The sequence below is a fragment of the Cricetulus griseus genome, chromosome 3, assembly GCF_003668045.3.
Source record: "Cricetulus griseus strain 17A/GY chromosome 3, alternate assembly CriGri-PICRH-1.0, whole genome shotgun sequence".
NCBI lineage: Eukaryota > Metazoa > Chordata > Mammalia > Rodentia > Cricetidae > Cricetulus > Cricetulus griseus.
Window position 1 is genome coordinate 177,622,164 of NC_048596.1, and position 20,908 is coordinate 177,643,071.

The following is a 20,908-nucleotide window of genomic DNA, read 5'->3' on the forward strand; positions in this document are numbered from 1 at the left end:
CTCTCCATAGGATACGAATCATTCTCTCTTTCTCTCTTTCTCTCTCTCTCTCTCTCTCTCTCTCTCTCTCTCTCTCTCTCTCTCTCTTCTATACCTGGCCATAAATTTATGCTTACCATAATAGAGCACATCAGGTTCTGGATAGGCCCAGGTTTTCTCTTCCAGGCCTAGAGCAGAGAACTAAGGAACTACATGTGGACCTTGTCTCCAACTCAGTCTTCCTGGTGCTGTACAGATTCCTGTCTTCTCTTCCAGACCACAGTATGCAGCTTCCAAAAGAAGTTATTTACCCAGATATCTGGACTGGCAAAGTGATTTTGCTGAGAGAACATAATGGTGCCAGGCTGCCTGGCTGTCTTAATTTTTGAGACAGTGTATTTCCTAAAACTTGGAACTGACCATTTCACAAGACTCACTGGCCAAAAAGCATCTGGGATCTGCTTCTCTTCCCCATTACTGGAGTTACAGACAAAATCCACTATTCTCAGTTACTATGTGGGTGCAGAGGACAAAACTCAGGTATACATAATTGCACAGAAAACATTTCCCCATTGAACCATCTCCCTAGCTTTAAAATTCATTGTATTCACTAACCAGACTATATGACTGTTATAAGAGGTCAGAGCTTAGTTCATTTAATCAACATATAGTGATGCTGAAAGAGTGAAAATCTGGGACACAGGAATATTTTTAAACTGTTTTCAGAATTTGAAGTTGGGCTTTTTCATGTCCTCCGTGTGGGCTAATCCTTACACAGATTAGGATGCTAATGTAAGAATAAATGGAATGGATAATTGAAATACCAAATATTCATAAATAATTTGGTTATCCATGATATGAACACCTAGTCAAAACATCACTGTCTGATGCATAAATATGATAAATGACATCTGATGAAGTAGAGATATGATGGTGTACTGTGAAATAGATATGCATCATTACATACATGAGATTATATATGGACCTAATTCAAAGCTTCTCATAGTATTAGCCTCTAGCCCCCTCATATCCCATGTAATATGGGCAGTTAGGTTATAGTTTATTAACAAAGTTATTCTGAGAGTACATGAACTGCAGTTGGAATACTTGTAGAGAGCATCCAAAGTTGGGATGACACGAATTTGAAAATTCTCGCTCACTAAAGTAAGTTTACTAAACTGATGCATTTTACTTTTCTTTTCATTACTTTCAGTTTTTTTTCCTTTGGGAAATCTAAATGTTCTCTCCACAGTTAGCTTTCACAAACTTTAAGAAAATTGATAAGTGTCAGTATACCTTTTGTATCCCAAAACACTCCCATACCAAATTGCATACCTCAATATAGAAATCAAGGAGGACATCTTCCTATGTTGGCATCATCCCAACACATCTAAATCTTTAATTAGCAAAGCTGAGTGACCTTGGCAGAATATTGCTTACTGGCTTGGTCTCTCTGGCTTCCTTGGCTAATTTTCTTACACAGTTTAGAACTACACGAACAGGGATGATACCATATTCATCATTAGCAATCAAGAAAATACCTCATAGTCATTGCTACAGAATATTCTAATAGAGGAAATTCACCAATTGGGATTCGTTTTTACCATGATTGTAGTTTTTATTAAGTGACAAAAACTGACTGGCACAACAGTTTCAAAGAAATGCAACAAAGAAGTTGAAATTGGGAACTAAATATTAAATAAAATGGAAAATGGAATCATAGAGAATATATTTACAATTCAGTTACGAGTCCTGGGGATCCGTCCCCCTTGTCTTGATTTAGAGAAGTGAGTTAAATTGTAGACTGGGACAAGTTATATAGAAATGGCATGAATAGAAATTGTGTGTGTGTGTGTGTGTGTGTGTGTGTGTGTGTGTGTGTGTGTGTATGTGTGTGTGTTAGGTAAAGAAAACATGAATTAGACAGGAGAACTCATTTTCTCTGTTATGCTAATTGTGGTGAGTGCTCTAAGTCATAGAATCTGGAAGAAATAATCAATTTTGTGTAAGGCTAGATGAAAACAAACCAACAAAAAAGCCAAGTTTGAAAATACCACACAATGTGTATCTTATGTGAAATTATAAGGATGGAGTGTACATGAAAATTTGATGAAACCTGCTTCTGATTATAATACAGAGATTTGCTAATCAAGTCAGTGGAGATAGAAATTAATTATGCACAAGTTTCACTGACTTGTTCTCAGAAGAAGCTGGGTATTACTTCAGCAACTCAATTTTCTTATTTTCATTGAACATAAATATTAACTACAAGGATTTTCACTGGATTCTTGGAAAGATTTTTGATATGACTTAAACTTTTAACCAAGAAATGTTGGTCCTATGTGGGAGCATTATGTTTGTCCTCTGCTCTCAGGTCTCTCAAAGTGTACAAGATTGTCATATTTATTACATTGAGTGTTTTCAGTTTGAGTTGTTAACATTTATAGATCTCAAGCCAACCTACAAAACACACCATTTCAACCTTCCACTACATCACATCCGACTTCAATACAGAAACAAACCTTTCAGCAAGCACGGGGAAGACAGATTATTAAGTGTTTCAAAAAAGCCCAGTCCCTGAATATTAATACAACCTGATCTTGTCTTTCTCTGGAACCCATGTCTTACATGGTGTTGCCTTGAGATCTACATAGACTATAATTTAGAGCAGTTGTGTTATATGAGGAAACAATCAATATTTATTTTTCCATTTTTCCTGTTCTATTATAATGATTAGTGAAATTGTATCTAAAATATGATTTGCTCTTTGTCAATGTGAAAAATTATTCCTATATCTAGGGAAAGTGTGGACATACGAAGAAAGTCCTGTGTACACAGATCTGCGTTAATATTTGGGTTCTTACATTTGCTTTCTTATGACAAACCTTGCATAAGGTACTATCTCTGAACTTCATTTTACATTATTAACTGAATAATCCAGGTAATATTTACTCCCCTGATGGGTTCTGAGAATGGAGCCATGTGCCATGATACCAACCAGGCAGGGGAACATGTGTAATGAATATTTGTTCTGCACTAAGGCCACAATGTATACAGAATAACATCCTAATAAACATTTAATAATCGCTGAACTTTTACAGAAATGTTCTTCAAAGTACAGATATTTACTACAAATTTTACTCTCTTGTACTGTAATCTAATTGAATTACAAAAACTTTGGGGTCTCTGATGAATGACTCCCATTCTCAGTGTGGTCCTAAGGATATAATGCCTACATTTCACATTTGATGTGTTCATATCAAATGGTGCTAATTGGGTTCACACACAGAAAGCAGAAGTCAAGTTAATACCCATGTGGTTGAGTCATTCCACATAAAGTCAGAAAGACAACATGGTGATCAGAATCACAGGTAGTTGTAGGGGACATGGTAACCATGCCTGCTCGGATGTGGTGAAGGTTTAAGAATGAGGGGCATGCACATGGTAGCCCCTTCTTCCCTTTCTTCATTGGCTTGCTCTACTTGCCTCATTCCCTGCCAGCTGGCTAGGTTGCTCTGAGTAAGTAAGGCACTTGCTAATAAATATCCTAATTTCTATACCTGGCTCCGTATTGTTATTTCATCTTTTAGGTTTTTTTCTGAATGTTGAAGGGCATAATTCCAGGGAGCATAATACCATCTTTAACACACACTAAGATGACCTAAACAAATCCTAACCGACTGTATTCTTAATGCATGGTGCTATTTTCATAATATGAATGACAGTTGTGCCCCTGAAAACTACACTGCACTTCTAAACATCTGATTTCATTAGATACAGAATTTTATTTATAGTTACATGATATTGTACATGAGTTTAGTTTGAAATTTCATAAATGCTAAGTTGAAAGAGTTTATAATTCACTTATTGGGTGCTTACCTTAATCATATAAAAGTAATGGCACATTATTATCTTATTTTGCCCTTGATGAAGGTTCACTGCTTGAGAAATAATTGTAGTAGGAAAAGAAGTTGGATTACTAGACTACAGGCATGACTCTTCTATTGCTGTGAAAGTTTGTGCATCAGTTTAACCTCAGTGACCCTTCAATTTATTCCCAGATAAAGAAAGGATAATAAAAATCCATCCTGCATCTTTTATATAGTGTTAGAAAAAAATAAATGAAATCAAAGATATAACTGTGCTGTATGATCTGCAAGGCTTTGTATTAATGTAAGGGATTATTCATTTCATCACTATTAAAAAAACATGTGCACTCTCTACATCATAATATTGTGTAAGGCATCTTCAGAAGAAAATAATGCCTTAGAATGCAAATTGATTAATTAATTCATTGTTCACTTTCATGATTCTGAAGTCTTTTCCTACACACAACCCATGTTTTACACCAAAAAAATATTTCTACTTTTTGAGTCGGGGAAAGTAGCTGTGATTGGAAGAGAAGGTATGACTTTGTTATACTAATACCAGAATAATAGTCTTCATAGGACAAAACCCAAGCTCTTCAGGAGATCTTGAGGAATAAGTTTGTCTGATTTGTAGTTGCATCACATGTTATATAGCATTCATCTTTTAACCTCTTTTGTAGACGATATTTCATTATATTTTGGATATATATATATATATATATATATATATATATATATATATATATCCTTAGGAGGCCTGCTCTTTTCTGAAGGGGAAGAGAGAAGGAGTGGATCTGAGAGAGAGGGGAGATGGGGGTGAAGACTGGGAGTAGGGGATCTAGTGGAAACTCAGTTGTGATGTAATACATGAGAGAAAAATAACTAAATAAAAAAGAAACCTGTCAGGAACCAAAGAGATGACTCCATAAGCAATTATTTTTTGTCTTGTTTATTTTCAAAATCTGACAATTTAAGTTGAATTCCTATACCCACAACGTAGAAGGAGTGTCCTGGTCTCTCAAGTTGTCTTTGGGTATGTACACTCTTCTCCCCTCACAATAAATATATACGTGTAAATAAAACATTAAAGAACTTTAGCAGATTTCATATTTCTGGCAACTACTTAGTGAACATCAGTATTTACTTCACAGCTTAAATAAAACTTGCTTGAAAACAGAATGATTCTATGTTTTTTTCTTTCTTTTTCAGTTACCTGTATCAGCTTTTTTTTCAGTCCACAAACCAGCACTCAAATCAGAACCTTGAGACTTATTATTAGTTTTGAATGTTTGCCTTGCTTAGGCTCTTTTCTGGCTAGCTATTTTATGTTATTTTAACCTGTTTCTATTTACCTAACATTTGCTTTGGGTGTGTTTAACTCTCCTTTCTTCTGTATATCTTAATTTCCCTGCTTCTCCTGTCTGTTTCCTGGCAGCTGCCTGGCCGGCCCAGGGACTCTCTCTCGTTCTCTTCTCAATTCTACTTCTTTTCCCATTTTTCTACCACTTTTATTCCCTCTTGACTTGCTTATCATTTCTTTGTCTGGCTATTCTCGGTTCAGCTCTTCATTAGACTAATCAATTTCCTTAGGCATACAAGGTGAAACAAATGCAACACATCATTATATAATTAAATGAATGTAGCATAAACAAACGTAATTCACCTTTACATCATTTCAAGTAATATTCTGCAGCATAAAAAATGTAGCACATCTTTGCCTAGTTAAAATAATATTTCATAACAGCTACTCATCACTATGTTTGGCATATTATAGGTAAACTACACATTAGTTAGAAAAGAAGCCAACTCAATGAACCCTAGGAATTAAGAAAGTGAGAGTGATAGTTGTAGAAATGGTATTTGAGTTCACAGTCATGAGTAGATAAGATCTAATATTTGTACAATTATGAAAAGTAAGAATTTTCTTGGTAGTGTTATGGACAGGCCACTTAATTTGATCTTTGGTTTCTCTTGTATGCCAATTCTCCACCTCTTCTTCCATGCTTAGGCTTAGTCTTACATGTCAGTCACTGCTCCATTCTTAGGTAGTAAGCAGGAAAGAGAAGAAAGCATAGGCAGATTTTAGACACAGAGTAAAGGATTACCAGCCTACAATCCACACTGCCAAAGAAGCTAATGAACAAGGAGGATCCTAAGAGAGACATACATGGTCCCCTGGAGAGGGGGAAGGTTAAGATCTGCTGAGCAAATTGGGAGCATGGGAAGAGGGGGGAGGGAGCTAGGAGAATGAGAAGGGTAGAAGAGGAGGGATGCAGAGGACATGAGGGAGAAGAAAGGTTGAGTCAGGAGAAGAATAGGTGATAACAAGAATGGAGATATCATGATAGAGGGTGACATTTTAGGTTTACAGAGAAAGCAGGCACTAGGGAAATGTCTGGAGATCTATAAAGATGACACCAGCTAACAATCTAAGCAACAGAGGAGAGGCTACCTTAAATGCCATCCCCTGATAATGAGATTGATGACTGACCTATATGCCACCTGAGAGCCCTCATCCAGCAGCTGGTGGAAGTAGAAGCAGACCCCCCACAACTAATCACTGAACTGAAATCCAGATTCAGAGAAAGATGAGTAAAGAGCACAGGGGTACAGACTAGGCTGGTGAAACCCACAGAAACAACTGACCTGAACAGCAGGGAACTCTTGCTCCCCAGACTGATAGCTAGGAGACAGCATGGGACTGATCCAGACCCCAGGAACATGGGTTTCTGTGAGGAAACCTCGGAAATCTATGGGACCTCCTGTAGCAGTTCAGCACTTATCCCTAGCATAGGTGTGGACTTTGGGAGCCCATTCCACATAGAGGAATACTCCCTGAGCCAAGACACATGGGGATGGGTCTAGGCCCTATCCCAAAGGAAGTGATAGACTATTATGACTCCCTATGGAAGGCATCACCATCCTGGGGAGTAGAAAGGATATGTGACAGATAGGGTGTTTTGTGGGGGTGGTGGTAGGGGAAGGCGGGTGTGAGAAGGGAACTGGGATTGTCATGTAAACCAAACCTGTTTCTAATTCAAATAAAAAAGTTGAAAAAATAAAAAATAAATAAAAAAGTAATCAGTATTCCTTTGGAAGTGTATTATCTATCAAAATGTTTTCCATTGAATTATAAAAATCATGTTAAATACATGTCACCTCTACTTTATACGTAAGTGTGTAGTGATAAAAGATTTTAAGTCATGCACAATTTCTCAAAAATAAAAGATGCATTTGAAACTAATAGTGTCTTAGTAAGCAGCAACACACTTTCTAACCCACCTAGTTACCTTTCATAACAAGCTACCCCTTAAATAATGAGTGATGCTCAGGAAAACCCTGATGATGTGTTGCAAAAATGTGCCTTGCCACTGGGCTTTGTTCCGTTGCTTTCCTGAATAATAGTATGGCTTTACAGTTCTGAAAATTTGGGTATTAATATCCTTACAGATAAACATGACATACTCTTGACTTAGTTAGGATTTCTATGCCTGTTATTTAAAAAATAACAGAAGAAAATAAACCTATGGCCAAATATTCTAACATTGTGCTTCTTGTCCTCATGATGTCTTTAGTATCAACATATCTGAAACTTTAAAAGCCCCCAAATCGTTACAAAAACAAAACTTTAAAGTTTTCTATGTTTAAATTATCAAAGTCTCTCTAAAACTAGAAAGCTCTAAAACTCCAAGAGTAAAAATAATGCAGTGTCAGATTTTAGGAACTCAAGATCTTTGAAGCTCTACCGGTATTAGCAGTGGCACCTCTATGGTTCACCCATCCATAGCCTACTCTCTTTTTCTCCTAGGCTTAGGTCAACCATGATCCACAGATGCTACAGGCTTCAGTGATGTTTAAGTGCTACTGTTGTCACCAAAATGCTTTCTTACCACTGCTCCTGAGCTTTTTTTGCCCTTCCACATGATGGCCATGCTTAACTTCTCTCCATGATACCTTCAGTTCTGGATATTGACTGCAACTGAGGGAGCACTTTCAATATGATCTTTTCTTGACTCTCCAGGTACTCCAGACCTGTCATGTACAACCCAAGTTTGGCTGCCATTGTGAAATGTACCCTTAGTCACCTCTGGACCACAGCTTAGTGTGCTGTCCCTGAGGAAATATTCCCTGAAGAATTCACCTCAATGATGCAGATCTCCTCTCAATCACAGATGATTCTTCAGCCCTGGTTATTTAGCATTGTCCCAGCAAAGCAAAGTTTTCACTTTAGTTGTAATTAATATGAATATCACACAAAAACCTCAGTAGTGATGTTATTTCTTCTGAAACCCCACAAATAATTCCCCTACTGTCTGCTTTCTCTCATCAGTCTTGTGTTCCAAGCTCTCCCAGAACAACTCACTAAGCCTCCACAAGTTAATAATTTATCCTGCCCAGAGTTTCAAAATCCCCCCCAACACATGGTCTGATCTGCCAGACCAGTTTCCAGGATTTCATTGCTGTGGTAATACACCATCACCAAAGAAACTTCTGGAGCAAAGATTATATATATATATATATATATATATATATATATATATTTCATTTATATACCCATGCAAAAATATACATCACTTAAAGAAATCAGGGCAGAAATTCAAGGTAAAAACACTAAATCAGGAAATAATACAATGACCATGGAGAGATGAAACTTACTGGCTTGGATTCATGACGTTTTTAGTCTGCTGTTTATAGACACCAGTACCACCAGCCTAGCTGGTCATGATTGATGGTCAATTAAGAAAATATACCACAGACTTGCCTACAGGCCAATATTTTGAGGTAATTTTCTGAAGTGAATTTTGTTCTTGCAAAATGACTCTCTCTTTTGTCAAGTTGACATTAAAACTAATGAACACACATCTCTAAGAGAAAGTCATGTTTCTTAAGCGATTTATGTTGAATGATCCCGAGTTGTTTCAGGTTATTTCCATGCATGATCAAAATTAGTAAAATCACTATCTCTGTACTTTACCATCCTCATAAAAATCATCACACCAAAGTCTTGACTGGTTATATGAATAAAGTTGTGGGACCATCAACTTGACATAAAGAGATTAGGGAAAACTTCATACAATAAATTGGATTTTAATACACTTTAAGTGTTTCATAGGGTTTGGACTAAAAAAACAGAGTAAAGCAATGCATTTCTGGGTAAGTAACTTGAAGAATGTGCTCTAGGGCCATTTGGGTAGAATTCATTTACAAACCACCAAAAAATCCAACAGAACAATATACAGTGTAAGTCTACTGCTTTGAATTATACATGTGTCTTGTTGTAAGGTCATTGAATTCTAACTTATTACTTTGATGCAGCCAAGAATGTTTTGATATGCTGACTTTACAAATGAATAAGTAACAACTCTCAGCATGAAGACTTGCACTCTATAATGGAAGATCTACTTTAATCTCCAAAAATGGGTGTTGGAGAGATGGCTTAGCAATTAAGAACATCTGTTTGTCTCGTAGAAGATCAAGGTCCAGTTCTCAGCACCTACATCAGGCTGCTCACAACTTCCTGTAAATCTATTCCCAAAGAATGCTATGCTCTCTCTGTCCATGAGAACTAGACACACACATGTCACACATACATACATGCAAGCAAAACACTCATGTACATAAAACTAAAATAAGCATTGATCTAATTTTACCCTGAAGTAAGTTACCAGACAAGCACACAAAGATGCCCTTTCCTTATACAGACAATATAAGTCATCCTTATTAATGGAGTCTGATCCCAAATCATGTTGAGTTCTTTCCATTACATTTCCATATCATACAAGGTTATACCATTGTTCTTGTCCACAGCTACCCACTTCATCATTAATATTAGTATCTAAAATAGACAAAACAGCTTGTGTTGTGGGAAAAAGGTATTTGCACTCAAAAATAAGCACTAAGGAAATCAGAAATTGTAAGCACATAGACTTGTCTCTTCAACAAAAGGATGTGTTACCTCTTTTCAACTCAGAAGGCTCAATGGGTATTATTAAAAGCATGGTGGTCTGTGCTATCAGTAGGGCCAGGCCATACTGGATTCCTCCAGACTATTATGTTTATACAGACTCTCTCTCCATAGACCTTTATTTTGAGCATTGCTTCGCAGTCAGTAGATCCCATCCTTAAGGGAAATGCCACATGTGTTTCACAACTTGGTGACTTCTGAGCTATAGCAGTGGAAAAGGTCATATCATGTTCTAGGCCCTTAAGCAATAGAACCCATCTTTGTGGTGAAGGTCATATGTATTTTGCAAATAATTTTGATGTAATTCTGCCTTAAGCATTACGGTACACATGAGATTGACATAATTATTATGAGGAAACTTTTCACCCAAAATTGCACTGTACTTAAATATGTCTAAAATAAACTTCCCAGTGTCAGACTCTAGAATTTTCAACTAATACCAGATAATTAAGACATTTTGAGGCAGATAGCTTTCTTGTTCAAAGGCAATCACTTTGCTAATGACAATAACATTTTCAGGTACCCTCCAAGGCTAGAGAGATTTCAGAGTGGCTAAAGAGCTTGCCACATAAGTATGGCAAGATATAATAATTCCATCATTGACCTCAAAGTAAAGTGGTCATTATAGCATCACATTATGTACATATACTGGCCATGCAGAATTAAGCACCCAAACTTCTGGGCAGTGTCTTCATCATTTTTTACACAGAGATATTTTAGGAAAAATTCAAAATAGAAAAAGCAATCCATATTTTCATGTAGGTGAATATGGGAAGGGAAACAACAACTACATTGGGATGACAAAATTACAAACTCCTATGTGTTTGTAACTAAAGAACTGCATATCCAAGCATAAAGGTGACAGGGTTAAATAGAGTTCCCATGAAAGTTCATGTTTACAATTGTTTGAAACAAACATAAATCAAAGCAATGTATGAAACATGAGACAAAGGGTGTGAGTGACTTCTGGTAAACTAAATTCTTCTTTCTGTGAAAACTACAAGATTTGATCAAACAAGAAAAGCTTTGTTAAGGTCTCATTTCTAACATTTTGCAGCTGTGTCAAACCTTTTTCTTTTTCTAATTGGGTAAGGAAGATAAGGAAGCTTTCCACAGTTTAAGCATAGTCATTCAATTATGTTTGAGTCATAAGCAACATTTAAGCACATTATTAAAATGTCCTGCCAATCTGCAGTCATCTAGAATGAGCATACTTATCTGAAATTCTGGAGATTTTTTTGTTTGTTTGTTTCCTTTTTTGTAAACCATGAGAGACTAAATAGGAAAGAGTAAAAGAATAAAGTAACTTTTCGGGATAATCTTAGTAAGTTCTTAAAGAAAAAATCAAATATTTACTTTTTCAACAATAAGTGAATATTTATTCCTCATTATATTTAAGAAAGAATCCCTATTGCTCAATATCATAGTGTTCACACATAGTTGCAGAGTTCTCTTCCATTTTCTTTTCCTTTTTTAAAATTCACTTGGGTTATGTGATTTAATGCATCCAGTACTGTATGTTAGAAAAAAAGTGTCAAAAAAGCATTTTCTGAATGAGGTGAAGCATCTCAGCATGGCTATGGGAGTCAGGTGCTTGGGTATCATTTTAGGAACTTATATTGTCATAGAAGATCTCTGAATCCAGGCCATTCTAACATAATAAGTATAGTAAAGATTAAATTCAAATTCATTTAAAAATGAATAAAGTTATATTTTCTCTTCACCCACTTCTATTTTATTACTAGCTGGTGGGAATAATAAGATTTTATGTTAATCATATGTAATGTCACTTTTTTCTTAAAAATATTTGAGACTATCATATAGATAAATCACTTCTCCTTTTCCTTTCCTCCTTCCAAGCACTCTCACAAACCCTCCTTTGAGTATTTCAAATTCCTGGCCTTTTTTCTTTATTTGTTGTTATACACACACACACACACAGACACACACACAGACACACACACAGACACACACACAGACACACACACACCACACACACACACACACACACACACACACATATATATATATATATATATATATATATATATATATATATATATACACATATCATATTGTGTGTTTGTGTACTCCAAAATACATACTCATACCCTGCTCAATCCATATGTTATTCAGGTATATATGTTTCCAGGCTTCCCATTTGGTACTGGATATCATACAGGTAGGAAACAGACAATTGATACAAATACATAATACTTTAAGTGATAGTTACCATGTGTACATGTTTGACAGAATTGTTGCATAACTTTTTTATCAGAGTAGCTTATGTCACAGACAGTTAATACACATATCTGCACATTCATGATGAAGAAAAAGCCCAGTGATTCTATTTTTATTCAAATTAGTTTTCATTTCGGTCTACATAGCTGTTTTGTGTGCCAGGTTTATGTGTTTATGCATGGGGTTATATTATGTGTCGGCAGGTGCACATATATGTTTATAAACATGCTTGCTGAAGCAACAGGGTGATGGCAAGCCCCTTCCTCAGGCCCTGTCCAAATCATATAGTAAGACAAGATCTAACACCTGAACTCAAAATTCACTGACTCATAGATACAGTTTACACAAGCTCCACCTACCTTACATTGGGATTCTAGGCATGTTTCCATGCTTTCCCAGAAACTCCATGATTTGGGAATCAGAAATCTAGTTTTCTTACTTGCACAGCAACTTCTTAACATATAGAGACACACCTCAACTCTTGCGTATGAGTTTCAAAGAATTATTCAATAGCTGTGACTCAGATTTTCAAGTTAGATGCACCAACTTTAAAAATATATTTATCCTTATATGTAATAGCATTTTCCCAAAGAATCTTTCAAGGTAATCTATCTATGCTATTAAAATATAACATCTAAGGTTGTATTACTAACTTATTTACTTCGTATAAATTAAAATTTTCTGTCCTTGGTCATTATCAAAAAAAGCTTAGAAAAGGGAAAAGGTTTTATAGAAATGTGACAAGTTATAGAATATTGAATTTTATAAAGATACAGCATGAGCTCAGCTAAGTTGCTGAAGGTATACATAAATACACACACATGCAAACACACACACACACACACACACACACACACACACACACACACACACACACACACACACAGACACACACACACACACACACACACAGAGAGAGAGAGAGAGAGAGAGAGACAGAGAGAGAGAGACAGAGACAGAGACAGAGACAGAGAGACAGACACAGAGAGACAGAGAGAGGAATGAAAATAAACAGAAAGCTGATTTCACGTTTTTATTACATTATTTCAGTATTTACTATTACAGTTCGTTTAAGGACTAAATTATAATATCCATTTTATTTAATTGTTAGTGGATGCATATGTTTCTTTGTTTTTTTTTTGGTTTTTTTTTTTTTTTTTTTTGTTTTTTCGAGACAGGTTTCTCTGTGGCTTTGGAGGCTGTCCTGGAACTAGCTCTTGTAGACCAGGCTGGTCTCGAACTCACAGAGATCCTCCTGCCTCTGCCTCCCAAATGCTGGGATTAAAGGTGTGAGCCACCACCACCCGGCAATAATTTTTGTTTTTTTGTTTTTTGTTTTTTCCAGGCAGGGTTTCTCTGTGGCTTTGGAGCCTGTCCTGAAACTAGCTTCTGTAGACCAGGCTGGTCTCGAGCTCACAGAGATCTGCCTGCCTCTGCCTCCCAAGTGTTGCGATTAAAGCTGTGAGCCACCACCGCCCACATGTTTCTTAGATTATGAGGGCTTCAGCTTTGAATCTGAGGCCTGAAGGGGTCTCTTAGGCCTATATTGCCTTTGTGCTCACAAGTGAGTTCCAAGACAGCCAGGATTTGGTTTTCACCACAATGTGGTTCCCAGAGTTTGGACACAGTTATCAGCCTAGGCAACAAGTGTTTTTACCTGATGAGCCATCTTGGGGGAACCCCCAAATTACACTTTAACTCAGTCTTGAATGTTAAATGCAATGGCTTCTTCAGTGAAATTAGTTAATGATTGGGATCTCTCTCTCTCTCTCTCTCTCTCTCTCTCTCTCATCTATCTATCTATCTATCTATCTATCTATCTATCTATCTATCATTATCTATCTACCTAATCTATCTCAGTATCTACCTAAAATAGTTAGTGTAGTTTCAATGTAATTAGATTAAGTGGATTCTAGGTTAGCACACTTATGCAATATCTGTGAAGATATTTCCACATTTTTATTTAAGTAAGAGGAGAGGTCTTCCTGAAATAGATTCAGCATGATCCCTTTGTTGGGGCTTCAGAAAAAAAGGGGGATAGGATAGAGGAAGAAAGCCCAGAGAATGCAAACATTCTCCCATGCGGCCTGCCTACCATGGTGCTAGCTGTTCTGCTCTGTCACATCATTACTACCTTGATTCTCTGAGACCTCTGACACCATGGGTCCATATAAACCATTACCTTCTAAGCAGTTTTCTAAGCACTCTGTAACCATAATCAACACCTATAATCATTAGCTTACATGCTCACCAGTAACATTCTGGGAATCACCCCTTACCTGATATTTATTATTGCAAACATTCCTCTGCCTTGAGGGACCTTCAACATCCTCTGCATTGACTTTGGCATTGACATGTTTCCTACCATCTCTCTGGCCTATGAACAGGCTGAGAGTGGCATCATGGAGAGACAGCCCAGAAATCCTAAAACCAACACACTTGTGAATGAGTGCCTGATGAGCATGACCTATGGACAAATTGGTATAATCCAGGCCCTGGCCAGATCCCTCTGCTTACCTTTCCCAGAACTGTCCTTGTCTCCTAGTCCTGCCTAGCTTCCGGACCCACTGGCCAAACAGTGTTTTATTTATCAAACAATACAAGAGACATATATGTAGAAGGACATGCCCCATCAATCATCAACAAAACCTTCATTAATACAAGTGTTTATTTTCCTATTTGAGAAAATTAAAAATGTTAAGCTGGCAGTGGTATTCATGATTATTGTGTGCCAATTGACAAAGTAAAGCTTGGTGAAAATTTTATGTGTGCTCAATAAAACTTTATGTATGATCAAAGTCTGACAAACATGTTGAGGGGAAAAAAATGATGCCAAAATTGTAATGTGACACCTGAGGCCATCTCCTTAATGACTATTTATGCAACAGATGTTGCTTGAGAATTCCCTCGAAGGAAGGAAGCATGACAGATAAATCAATTGTGAGAATCATATCCCTAGCATAGGAATGGACTTTGGGAGCCCATTTCACATAGAGGTATACTCCCTCAGCCTAGACATACGGGGGAGGGCCTAGGCTTTACCCAAAAGATATGGCAGACTCTGAAGAGCCCCATGGAAGGGCACACTCTCCCTGGGGAGCAGAAATGGTATGGGATAAGTAGGGTGTTAGTGGGGTGCAGGGAAGGAGGGGAGGGAGAGCGAACTGGGATTGACATGTAAAACAATCTTGTTTCTAATTTAAATAAAAAATGGAGAAAAAAGAATCAGATGTAGATTAAGAGTAATGTACATTCTGAGCCTGATCTTTTAATTTCACTAAATATTATTTTCCATCTTCATGATCACATTATATTGAAATGTTGTAATGTCAATTTCCTGTACCACTTCAATTAATAAAACCTTTGTCTCTTTTGAGCTCTTAAGAAGATGTAAGCTTTAAATCACAGTGACTTCACCCTTTGCAATTTACATATGTTGAAGAAATAAAAGCCTTTTCAAGAGTCACTATGGGGTCTGAGAAGCCTCAGAGGAGTATTAAGACCTTGAATTTTATGTGAGCTGCCTCAAATACAAACCACAATCTCTCCCTATGGAATACTAATGGCTTTTGTGCATGGTTACAGTCTCTTATGATTTTTTAAAAGACTTGAACTTGCCCAGGAATAAAATAGCCTTTGTGATGGTGGTTGGGAAGTGTAAATCTAGCTCAGATGCAAAAAGGGATGCACACCATTTTATGTTTTCACACAGTCCAGTTTATCTTCAAATAATTACTGTATGCTCTGGAAGGGTGAGAGGCAGTGAACATTGAAACTTTTCCTATAGGAACTGTTCACGTTCCTAGGAAAATTATCCAAAAGGACATTTAAGGTATCCAAGACATAATTGAGGAGTTGGTGTTTGATATCTATCAGAGGATTTAATTCAAATTATCTTTTGTTCACAGCCACAGATTTTAAGTTACTTTATGAAAATATATGGTTAGTTTTAAATATCAATATTATTCATTACCCAAGTTCAAAAATTCAGAGCATACTGATTCCAAAAATTGCCCTGGGTCTTACCCTTACATTAGACTATTCTCATAAAATTTATGTGTCTTTATTTGCTACAAAAAGATGAAGATGTCTGCATATACCCATGGCATTTTCTTTTGAATCACTTGTGGATGAAACCCAACCCAGGGGTTAAGCAAAGCAACAATAAATAACACACTGTGGAGCAAAGCAGCTTTAATCCCATTCTTAAATCTGGCTGCATAATGGGTCACCACAGGACTCACAAACAAGACAAAACAAAATATAATTATGGTAGCTTCCTTCCCTAGATAATGTGAATTGCTGGTTCTGGGGCTTCATTGATCTATCTAATAGCCACTAGCTTTGTCATGCTATGGATGTGGGAAAGGTAAACTAAGACGTACCATAAAGGTAAAATATACCCATGATTTCAAACACATATTTACTGTGAAACCATCTAACATAGGGACACCGATGCTCTCTGAGCAGTCTTGAAATAGCCTTTTCTGAACTCTCTTTTCAATTAGGCTATGTCCTTGAGATCTTCCCTTAGGCTGAAAATCCAATTAAAACAAAATCCTGCTAAGTTATTTTGAAAAGAATTGCTCTATCCTTGACATCCAACAACTACCTTTAAAGTCTGATCAAATTTACCGTCTACCTTCTATAGTCTGTCTTTGGCAACCCTTTAGCAAGAATCCTGTTAAGTAAGTTTAACGAGAATATCTCTATCATAGTTGAATCCTTGTGATAATTTCCCATCCAATCTCCTTAAGTCTAATAACTGACCATATATTCCAACCACCTCTGCTTTTCTCAGAGTTGAACTCATATCTCCTCCATTTCAGTCACTTGATTAATGTCTGTCATACTGTCTTTAAAATATTTCCATAGTGAATAACTTTAAAATGTATAAAACAATAAGAAAGTTCATAATTTGTATTAGATTGACCTAAGTAATGTATATTAGTTAAAATTAATTTCAGCCATCTCTTTTAATATTTTCTAAGATAATTATTAGTAAACATGAAGTTTCACATTTGACGAGAATTAAGTTTTTACTAGATGTCCATATTCCAGAAGTCATACTTGAGAATCAGTAATGTAGAAGACATTCCAGGTGATTCAAGTGTGCTACTCTTAACCTTTATACTAGCACAGAATCAAACATAAAATGTGCATACTATACAAACATCTGGCAGGCTTGGCAAGACAAGTTTTTTTGTAATTCATTTGTCATAGCAAAATTATATCTTAAATGCCAATACAAGCCTGATTAATACATTGTAAAATGACACATGGGGAGATAGAATTACCTGTAGAAATTCACAGCCGGTTCAAAGATGATTCAAGTGTCAAGGCCACTTTAGTGTATACTATGAGAGATGCAATGGTCCCACACATAGTTTTCTTGGTTTCTCTTCCTTTTACTTTTCATGGCTCATGACAGATAAAACTAGTACTTTCTCAATGTATAAAATAGAATTTTCCAATATAATCAATGTGTAAGTAATTTATCACTGTCTGAATTGCTTCCCAAATATCACAGTGTCTTCTTGTGTCTTGTCCAACACAAGAATTATCCTTTTTCCTGCATAACCACTCATTTTGTGCTACTTGCTGAATAATGATTTAGTAGCCATTTTGGTCATCACCTATCAAGTTAACATAGAGTTATGTTCAAGTGACATTTTATTTACTTATAACCTCAAAGTACAAAAGTAGTAATAAAAAGGAGGCAAGAGGCCATAACATACAGCACAGATTAACTTGGGCACTGTGGTATAATGGTGCAGTGCTCAGAGGAAAATGCAATATGAACACACTTTTATTAGTATCCATAGTTTTTTTTTTACTTTTTATTTATTCCTGTGGCTTTCACATCATGCATTTTGAACCAATTCATATCCCTGACCCTTCCTGTCTGCCCTTTGCCCTTGCTACCCCACCCCCAACAAAAGTAATTTTAAGAGAAAAGAAAAAATAAAAACCAGAAAGGCAAAAGAAACATCTTGTTCTGTGAAATGTAGTGTGACACAGTAATTCTCACAATGTACACTTTAGTTCATATATCTTTCCTTGCAAGTGTTCATTGCAAAGAGTCATTGGTCTGGTTCAAGTCCTCAGGCTTATGCTACACTATTGATACGGTTCTGTCACTGGGACTCCTCTTGGATATTCTGGTGTGGCCCTGTGTTGTGGAGATCCTGCAGGTTAAGAACTGCAGGAGTAGTCCCTTCACATGTTCCAGCAGATAATGGATGATGTGGATGTTGGAGTAGGCCAACAAATAGTCCTGGCGTGGGGGGTGGTAGAGTTGGTCTGCCTGCCAGTTCTCCCCAGTCCTTACCACCAAGTGAACTCCCAGATAGTTCACCATTCACAGCAAGGATCAATGGGCATTGCTGGTCCTCCTGCTTTCACACTCTCAAGGTGACTGCCCTGCTACTGTAGCTTTTGGGGGGCAGGAAGAGTTCTCCTGCTCTCATGACCTCAGGGTCAGCTCTGCCACCTGCCACAGGCAGTGATGGGTGGTGGTGGAGCATCTTTCCCTCATCTATGCTACCACATGACAGATTTCAGGCAGGGTCAGATCTCTCCGGCTCATGCTCTAAGGGCAACTCACCTGAACCCCTGTTAACAGGGTCAGTTACCTTGTGCTGCCCAGGTAAGTTTCAGGGTCTACTCTCGATAGTGCTGCAGCTGAAGAGGGGCTAGGTCAGCTCTCCTGCTCCCTGCAGATGAAGGGAGTAGGATATCTTTCCCTTACCCATGTTACCTCATGGCAGATGGGGGGCAGGACCTGCTTTTCACTTTCAGGCTTTCAGGGACAGTTCACCTGTGCCCCTGTGAACAGGGTCAGCTCTATTGTGCTGTCTAGACAAGATGTGGGTCCCGATGTTCAGAGTGCTAAAGCCAGTGAGGGGCATGACAATTTATCTCTAGTGTTTCAGCAAGTGAGGTGTGGGGCCAACTCTCTTCAGGTCTATCCTCTACACATTTGGTGGTAACAGTAGCTATGGTACAGACTGCTTCTGCAGCAGGGTCACTGACCCAGACATTGGCCTTGGCAGCAGCCCAGGCAGGCAGGTCGTGATATTACTATGGCCAGCCTGCTGCTCATTTCCTTCACCTATTCAGATCTGCCTCTCTCCACAGAACATGAACCATTCTCTCTCAACCCTCTCTCTCTCTCATACCTCACAATAATAGTGCCCGACCACCTGAAAGGCACCTAGTGAGCTGTGTTTTCTCTTCCCTGCACAGGGAAGTCTGCCATGGGCAGGTGCACAAGTCTCTTTCTCCCTCTGAGACTTAATCTAGCATCCATAGTTTTATGTGATGTGTATTTGTACATATACTCTTCAAGTAGCTGGACCCTGTACATTATTCTCTAGTAGGTACATAAATCCACATGTTCCTAAGTGGAGTATCCAATACTCTAATAGGCTCCAGAACCCTCCTCTCTGTTGTATTTTATTTGTACTTTCTGTCCACAAATAAACCATAATCTGAATTTCAGTCCAAGACCAAATCACTTGCACCACTTTGCAAGTTAAGCTCAGTTTCCTTTCTTTGTCCTTCATTCCCACAAGGGGGGAGATCTTTAACTTGTGAGCATGCCTTGCAGGAGCTAATTTATTCTTCAAATCATATGTTTTTTCTGTGTATTACTTTTCCCTCTTACAAGCCATTTCCTTCTATGTTCAAACTGACTGGCTCATGTCACTATTTTCTTAAACATCTATCAAAATATATCCTTCTATCCATCCCCATTCAAACTCATTCCAGAAATTTACTGACCATCAAAACTTACCCTTTAGTCAAGATGTAGTACAGAAAATCCTATACATTTTGTAGTTAGACAGATGTATTGGTATATAAACAATATTTCCCAGTCCTCTTTCTGATTTTGGTCTGAGGGATGTTTTAAGACTCATCTTTTTCTTTTTCTTTTTTTCTATTTCTTTTTATTAGTCCAAATTAGGAACAAGCTTGCTTCACATGTCAACCAATTCTCCCTCTCTCTCTTCTCCCCTCACTCCCACAAGCCTCCCACCCCATGAACCCTCCTTTCCCCAGGGAGGGTAAAGCCCTCCATGGGGTCTCTCCAAAGTCCACCACATCATCCTGGGCCGGGCTTGGGCCCTCTCCCATGTGTTCGGGCCCAGACAGCATTCCTTCATGTGGGAAGGGCTCTCAAAGTCTGTTCTTCCACTAGTGAAAAATGCTGTTCCACTACCAGGGGGCCCATAGAGTGCAGAGGCTTCCTCATTGACATCCACATTCAGGGGTCTGTATCATTCCCATGCTGGCCTCCCAGACGACAGTCTGGGGTCCATGTGCCCCCCCCCTTGTTCACGTTAGCTGTTTCTGTGGGTTTCAGCAGCCTGGCCAGATCCTTTTGATCTTCATTCCTCCATCTCTGCAAAAGGGTTCAAGAGTTCAATTCAGTGTATAGCTGTGGGTGTCTGCCTCTGCTTCCATCAGCCACCGAATGAGGGATCCTCATGCTCCCAAGTAGCTCAGGAGATCCTGCCCCTTCCCATTCTCTTGGGTCCGTGGATTTTTCACTTAGAGTACTCATTGTTTCCTAGTTGCTTTGGTGATGAAGATTGTATGCTGGTATCCTTAGCTCTATGTCTAAAAATTGATATATGTGTGAGTACATACCATGTTTGTCTTTTTGTGACTCGGTTACCTCACTCAGGATTGTTTCTTCTAGTTCCATCCATTTACCAGCGAATTTCAAGATTCCATTGCTTTTTTCTGCTGAGTAGTACTCCGTTGTGTAAATGTACTACATTTTCTCTATCTGTTCTTCAGTTGAGCGGCATCCAGGTTGCTTCCAGGTTCTGGCTATTACAAAAAT